We start from the raw sequence: 8,832 nt of genomic DNA, 5'->3' as shown, positions 1-8,832 counted from the left end.
AGTGCTCAGACGACAAAGAAAACCAAAAAATTCTAAATAATACTAAAAGCTGCAGAAAAGCACCTCAAGATGAGAGATTTAAACAGGAAAACAGTTGAAAGTATAATGGGAAAACTAGTAAGACCATTAGAAACTGAAAGAATGACGCCAGCATAAAGAAAAATTAGAAATTATGAGGATGAATTTGATTTAGTATTAGTCATTATGTTGGGTTAATTTAAACGGTTCAGTAAATTGTCATTATTATTTATTTTATTCCTTGTTTTTTTTTTTTTCTGGGAATGAGTCTGGCTTTCTGTTTCCTTGTTTAACTCCATGTCAGTTGGTGGCGGTAATGCACTACAATTAGATTGCCAACCCCCTTAAAATAACAGAAAAATAAGAAAAGTCATTACATTTTCTGACATTCTGACAATCATAAATGGCAGTGCTTGCTGGTATTTCTCTGAGGAGCCAACAAACAGTTGGCGTTTGACGAGTCATTTGTGAAAACCGTTTTTTACCAGATGGGTTGGTAAATGGAACTAAATGCCAAGTAAAGCAGATGACGATGAGGAAGACTGGACAAAAGTTTCAAATGGAGAAGATAGATGAGGTTAAAGGGGAGAAAGGTGGTTTGAGAATCAAGGAAATAAACAGGAATTAGAAGAAAGCAGTTCAGAGGAAAAAAGAGTTGTGTGAAGGAAGGTTGTCAGAGAAGAGATAGCAATAATATTAAGATTCAGTGCTGAAGAAAAACAGTCATTTAAGCCTAGGATTGCCAACCGTCCCTTGAAAGACGGAATTGTTCTGTATTGAGAAATGGAAGTACCTGTCCCGTATTTAGTTGTGACGCACTTTGTCCAATAATACTGTGAGAGAAAAAAAATTGTAAAAAGCTGATAGAAAATGAACAACAAGGGCACGTTAGATACAAAACTTACGGTAAACTTTTTCCCTGGCTCTGTCCTGCGTTGTGACCAATGAGCTGAGAACATATAGGTAACAATCCAGAATACCCTCATCCTCATAATGTTTTTTTTTTGTTGTTGTTGTTTCACAAGTTTGCTGTTGCACTGAAAATGTGCACTATTTTTTTTATTGATTTATATTTATTTTACAGTTTGGGGCAAAAAAAAACCTCCCCATGCCAGGAGGGGTAAAGGCAATCGGGTCAGCTGGCATGCACATGAGGTGTCCTTTTTTCTTCAGGGAGTTGGCAACCTTATTTAAGCCCCATTTTGATTTCCAGAGAAATAATTAAGAAAACTGGGAAAGTCGAATCAGTGAAGGGAGATGGAAACTTCCTTGCTGGTAATTTGCAAAAATGAGGAGCAAAAAAAAATCAAAGCATTGGATGTTGAAGAGCTAAAGAAAAGAGAAGTCATAGAGATAAAAGTCATAGGACAGAATAAAACGGTGAAAGGAGTAATAGGAATACCAATTCTAGAGAATTTGGATAAATGAAAGAATAACATTCTTGGAGGATATGTTAACAAGATACAGAGACTTTATAAAAACACACAAGGGGAAAAGGTTGCAAGCACATCACTGTTGACATTTTTCAGAGCCAGTTCGACCAGAAAAAGTCAAAATAGGTTTCATGAGTTTCCCCATTTAGACTGTTTATTCTGCCTCCACTCAGATGGTACAGGTGTCAGCGCTGCATGGCAGCAGGAGAAAGCAAAGATGTTCAAAATGCGGAGAAGAACACAGACTCGAGAAATGCAGGGAAGAAGCTGAAAAAATGGTGCTGCAACTGTGGAGGCAAGCACAAAGCGAACTATTATCCCATTTCCACTACCCTTTTCAAACTGTGCCGAGAGCGGTTCGAGCACGGTAACAGAGATAGCTGTTGAATGTAAATGGCACGTAAACTGAACCAGACCGTGCCAGACACACCCACACTGCTAAACTGCTACTAGTTCAACAGTAGGGCTTGGTGCGGGTCAGTTTTGGCTCAGATCTCAGATAACAAAGAGGGCATGAGCAGACAGCGTCATCTCCGTACAGTCAGCCTCCATAACGATGAAATTTCAGACTTTTGTAAAATTACTTCCAAACGATTTCCAGTGATGGTTCTGCTTATCGATATGGTAGGCCTCAACTCCTGATGTTTCCTGCGTCTAAACCCTGATTAGACTATCATTTGTCATATCCACGTCCCAAAAGACAACTCTGTCAAGTAATTCACCAAAGGCTGCCTTCCTCGTCTGACTCTCCAAAAATTCCTGAATGTTATGGGTGCTGCCATGTTGATTTGCTTGTTTCTAGAATGCAGTAGTACTGTAGATCGTCACTAGGAGGTGAGGAAGCTTGGATAGCGTGATGTGTAAACGCTCTTAAGGAACCTAGATTGGCACGATTAACAGAACCAAGCTCGATCTGAACTCGGCACAGATGGGTTTCAGAGGGGTAGCATAAGTGGGGTTTGTGGAGGATGTGAGGTGAGAAAGAAAGCAGTTGAGATACAACATGTTAAAAACAACAAAAATATAAGCTATACAGAAGCAGTGAAGAGAGTTCGAGGACAAAGGATAGAAGAAGAGCAAAATAAAGCAGAAAGAGAAGATAACTACATTCCAACAGTAGAGAAAATAATTTTATTCATAGCCTATGTCATCAACCGCACAGACCAAGCTAAACATAAGACAGAGAAAATCAGGATCATTGAAAGAGGAGCTGAAAAGTTTTTGGGGCTCAAAGAAGTTAGTTGGGAAAATGTGGTTATGAGGTTGAAGATAGAGGGAAGAACAGGAGCATCTGGAACATAAAAGTTAAGATATTTATAATAATAAATAGTAATTATATTAGATAAAGATATAGTATATTGGGATATTATATTATGGATATAAAGTTGACTAGATCCTTTTTTTTGTCATTTTATTCCACAATCCATACTGGTATGTGACGGTAATGGACTTTCAAATTGTTTGCCTACCATTGTTAAACCTTAGAAAAGAATAAGCTAGATAAAGAAGGAGAACAGCTAGTTCTGTTAGCTTTCCCCTCTTATTATTGTGCTGCAGCACATTATGTTATGAGGACATTATTAACAAATCATATCAAAATAGACTAATAATACACTACCATTAGCCTAGCAAGACAGGTTTTACTGTTGAGTCTTTTTTATGGGTTTGAGTTATAAATCTTAATTGATATATGGAAGAGAGTTGAACACCTTAAGGGAAGCTTTTAAGAACAATTCAGTAGCTTTTCTAACCAAGCTAACACCACTAGCTGCACATCAAATGGTACGTTGACAATTCAGACATCCTCTTCTGCTTCAGTGAGATCATACAGCAGCAGGATTCAGTGTCGGAAATAAAACCAAGACTATCTCTCATAAGCTCAAACTTACCCACTGAAATTATGCATTACTTCACTGCTCTGTGAAGCTACTGTCTGACTGTAACTGCTATTAGCATACAAAATATCCTGATCAAGACATCCCTACCTCAGTATGGGTATGATTTTTTCCTATAATCATTATTATACCGGGCAGACTTCAGGCAATCAGTATCTGGATAAAGCTGCCAGCCCAACAGCAGCATTTCTCTCTCAGGCTCGTACCATCACACATCCAGGGGAGCCCTGAGACCAGAAAAAAAGAAAAACTGGACAGAGCCTGATGGTGATCTGTGTTGATTTTGACATATTTGAGTTTTGGCAGCAATATTAAAAGGATAACCCACAAGCTCCACTTTATAATAAAGTAAGCATTGGAAACTAATCTACATATTTTTTTTTTTTATGTGACCTTAAATTGGAGGTTTGTTTTGCCCTCTAAAAAAGGGCTTCTTTAACCAAAAAGTGTCACCAGCTGTGATTTCTTCAATTCAGTTTATTTATATAGCGCCAATTCACAACACGTCATCTCAAGAGAAAATTCAATCAGATTATAAATTGATTCAAAGTTTTCTGTCTAAGGAAAACCGGTTGATTGCATCGACTCATTGACTTGAAGGCAATCCCTCACACTAAGCATGCTTGTAGCGACAGTGGAGAGGAAAAACTCCCTTTTAACAGAAAGAAACCTCCAACAGAGGTGAGCAGCCATCTGCTGAGGCCGACTGGGGTTCAAGGAGACAGCAGCAGAGATACAAAGGAACTTTGTCAACCAGCTCCACACTCCAGGAAACACACAGCCAGGCAGACAAGGCCGAAGCCTGCCCCCCACGTCAGAGGACAAAGAGAGCACATCCTGCCGTTCACAGTCAGAGAAACAGGACTACACTGAAAAATAGGCTGAGGTCAAACTTCTATAAACCAAGGTGATGATGGCAGCAGCACAGCTGATATTTCTCTCCAGGATGGAGTCAGCCAAACAGGAATTGACCAAATGAAGCTACTATAGATAAATATAGAAAAAGCAGAGAGAGCATTACATATTCCTTATATTATTTACTTAAAGCCAGTTTTAAGACTCTCAACATTCTTACTTTTTTATATTTCTTAAATCAACTTGCTGTGCAGACAATTTGTCTGTAATATAGCTGTGAAACTGTTGATACATTTTTTGACTTGTTGCACTGCCAGAGTTGCTGCTATCTTGAATCTATATTTTCGATTATGCTGAGCTGAAACACAGCTAGCATTTCAATGATTGCACTCTGTCTCTTAAATATTTAATGCACTGTTACATCTGCAGGCTGCCATGTACATTCACCATTATGTTATATTACATCTGTGAGGAGATGGTTTACTTGTAAATGAGCATATTAATTGTGTTTTTGAAGCTTTGCTCTGTGCAATCAATTTGCATGTTGCAATTATGCTATTATTGTTGGGAGGATTTTTATAAATTGCTTCTTTCTGTTTAATGACCCAAAAACTGCAGCAAAACACTGTATTTTATCTCCTGTTTTATACGTGTATGTTTATATAAAGGATACATGTGAATGTGCTGAAACAAGGGTAAACTTTTCTTTCCTGCTAAAAATGATGACTATTAAAGCACTGACCAGGATGTAGAGTGCAACATTTTGAACATAACTGAGATGCTTCATTTATATCACCTCATGTGTTGGTTGTTACTTGTTGTCCCTCTTGTTTGACGGCGCAGAAAACCAAAAACTATTTGTCAGCACCGGGAATAAATGTCCTTTGTTTTAATCCCTCTGGTGTCTCTTGCACATTGAAGATGCATTCAGAATATTTGTATTTTCAAATATTTGTTTTGGTTTTTCTAGTTTTATTAGCTAGTTTAGGTTTTTAAACTGAAATTAAGCCTCATGGTCTTGTATTGAATCAAATCAGTTGGTGTTGGAGGCGAAAGCTAAAATGTAGTCTGAAATGCCAAAACAGATTTTGATTTTCTTAAACCATCTCCAGGGCCAAAGATGCACAGGCGGTACATGGAAACATTCATTTCAATAAGTTTCTGTTTGCTTTGGATACTTATTTTCACTCTTATTAACATAAGAGTGAAAATATTAACGACAGCACACTGTCTTGTAACTTTGTTACTGCTGTCAGCGATCCTCCTGTGTGAACTGTTCAACATCAATCCATCCGTTTTCCTCGCTGGTGCCTATCTCCAGCTTTCTATGGCCGAGATGCGAGGTACACCCTGGAAAGGTCGCCAGTGCATTGCAGAGCTTCACAGAGACAAACAGGACAAACAACCATTCACACACTCACACCTAAGATAATTTAAAGAAGCCAATTAACCTAAAATTCATGTTTTTGGATTGTGGGAGGAAGCTGGATCAACCAGAGAGAACCCTACATGCTCAGAGAGAACATGCAAACTCCATGCAGAAAGACTCTGGGCTGGGAATTGAACCCAGGACCTACTTGCTGCAAGACAGCAGTGCTATCCCATGTGCCTCTGACCAGCCCATTGCTCAACATATCTGTGTATATTATGCAGGGGCCATAAATAATTCATTTAAACAGTATAGATGTAGAATTTGTGAAGATTTATCAGAAAGTTGTCTTAAGCAGTATGTTTGGGTAGTCAGCAGTGTGTCATTTTAAGGTATGAATGCTTCCTGGGAATCCGATGTGTTCCACAGAAGGGGAACTGAAGAACATAGAGGGTTTGAGTGGTTTTCTCCTGAAGTCCAACATCATTCTCAAATGTTTTCCGCTTTTTTGGGTATAATAAGAGAGGACATGGGCCAAGGCCTCTGTACCGGTGTCTACGCTCAGTCATTGCTGTGTCATAACCAGGTTAAGCTACAGAAGTCCTGGATCTGATGAGACAAAGGGGTCCGCTGTAAACTTCAGGACTTTCTCACACACAGGAAGATCAGCTGTGGCCCTAAAACCAGTCCAGTGGAAATAATCATCAGTTTTTTATTAACCATTCCATTCAAAAATGTTTTTAAAAAAAGCATAACTCAAAACGACAGTTTTAAGATTGTCTCTGGTCATGGCGTCATGGACAAGCGTTTATCTTCACCCTTTAATGGATTTACTGTTACACTGAATGAAGACTAATCTAATGCAGATTGACAGTAAAGAATCAGAATCATCTCTTTCTGTGTGTTAGATTGATAAAATACCCACAGTTTGTGTTTATGATGGGAAACTAGGTGCAGTTTTTCACAGCAGGGCTAATCCTAAGAATATATAAACAAAGGAATATAAATAAAATTATGGGAGCTTCAGTCACTGGAGTTGATCTTCAAATAATATTAAGCTGCTATAAACCAGGATTTCCCTGCCTGCAGTAGAAAGATGTCATGCAGCATTGCTTGTAGAAAGCATAAGATTGTGGGAGAGGGGTAACAACTAGTCGAATGGGGGCAGCATTTCAGTAGATTATAAAAAATAACCAATTCACATCTTTGGATTACAACATATTTACATCTAAATGTAGAAAGATACCACTTATGCTGTTTTTTTCCACTCATCTTAAAGAACATCCAGATGTTTGCTGTGGTTGTTGGTCAATCTGCTGATTAGCTGCAAACTGATCAAGAAAAAACACAGGAAGCAGAGCAAGATCCTCAAAATCCATCCATCTATCCATTTTCAAACACGCTTATCCCAAGTGGGGTCGCGAGGGATGCTGGTGCCCATCTCCAGCAGTCAACAGGCGAGAGGCGGGGTACACCCTGGATAGGTCGCCAGTCCATATCATCAAAATCATTGAGTCCATTTCATTCATAGAGAGCAGCTGTAGCACCATTTTAAATAGGGCACCCAATTCTTTCTAAGAAAACAAACATAAGCACATTTATTATTTGCTAGTATAGCACAATATCCCACATGTTTAAGCCTCTTTAATCTAAAGGACAATCATATGCCACTTAAGATACATTTCAAAATTTTCATTACTGTCACAGAAGGGACGATTACATGTTGGCTAACACACAGCCTAATTATAGGAAAAAGAAACAAGAATAATTTTCTATTTAAATCCAGTTTTTAAATTAAATGAATTATCTGTACTCGAAAAACAGCAGATCTTTTCTAAAGTATTATTTTTAAAATAAACTTATTGAGTGAGTTTGAAAGGGTAAATAATCATAACCATTTATTGTCCTACAAATAAAAACCAAACAGAGCAAGTATTTGTTTCTTTTCTGCAGAAAAGTGAGAGAGAGGACAGACCAAGGGTGAGACCCCTTGAAAAGTTTGTACTCAACTCTGCCCAAACCTCTCTTTTCTGCTGCTTTTATCATTGGATTTCAAAGGAATTACAGGAGTGGTCAAAGGTTACCAGGAGGGGTCTGATGATATCAGCAGGGGTCAGAAGTTATCAGTCACCTACGGCTGCATAGCTGAATAATACCCTGAGAGAAATATTTGCTCTCCTCATTTAGAACAATACTTAACATTCCTGGGCCAAATGCTTGTAACTTGAAATAAAATGATAAGATATACATGTTTCTAATAGATTTTTGTTTCATTACTGTTGCAATTTAAATAGAAATTAGAAACAATATTTTGTTAATTAAAATGTTTTAAATAATGTTTAAATAAAAAAAACAGTTTTGAGTGTAAACTTTAGTGTTTTCTAAAATTTTGTGTTTTCTTAATTATTTTGTTTGTTTTTCAAAATTATTATTTTTTTAAAACTTTGTACAGGTTCTATATTTGTAATTTTCTTTTTAAAATGTCTGGGTTTTTTTCTGACTGAGTTTTACGAATGCATTCTCTTCAAATTGTGTTTCACATTTTCCTCATTTCACGCCCAATACAAACAATTTGCTCTTAACGGTTGACCAAAACCCTGTTGCTGCTAACATCCAACAGATGAATAGAAATGCATCTTCAGTCTTTCCAGAGGAAAAGGGAGGAGAATGGGATCGGGAAAAATACGTTTTGAAAAGAATACACTTTGTAAAACCCAATCAAAAAATTACAAATATAGATTTTTCATTTGCAAGAAATTCTAATTTGTTTTCTTTTTACAAAATAAGCTAAAGTTAAATTTGGAAGAAAAAATATAATCACCAAATCTGAGAAAGCAAAACCTTTAAACCTGTTTTTAATTAAAAAAAAAACATATATAAAAAAATCTAGGTTTTATTTCAGGATCACATTTTTTTATTTAATTTGGAAACAAATCCACTTCCTTTGTTTCTCTACATTTTGGCTGCAAGAATTATTATTATTAATCACTTATTGCAATATAACATTTATGCAGCAATTAAGAGATCTTCATCATCAAATCACAGAACCTCATTAAAAAAAACACAAACTACTTAAGGCCCCGTCCACACGAAGTCAAAACGAACACGAAACACTAATATTTTCCAGAACGTTTGTCGTAAAGACGGAGACGTAAAATAAATGTGATCGTCCACACGAATCCATGAAAACGCTGCAAAATGTATGCCAGGCCTATAAGTGGCGCCAAAGCAAAAATAGGCGACGAAATGTTGGGCATGCGCA

Source organism: Cyprinodon variegatus, unplaced genomic scaffold, assembly GCF_000732505.1.
Source record: "Cyprinodon variegatus isolate N-32 unplaced genomic scaffold, C_variegatus-1.0 Scaffold765, whole genome shotgun sequence".
NCBI lineage: Eukaryota > Metazoa > Chordata > Actinopteri > Cyprinodontiformes > Cyprinodontidae > Cyprinodon > Cyprinodon variegatus.
This window is presented reverse-complemented; position numbering follows the sequence as displayed.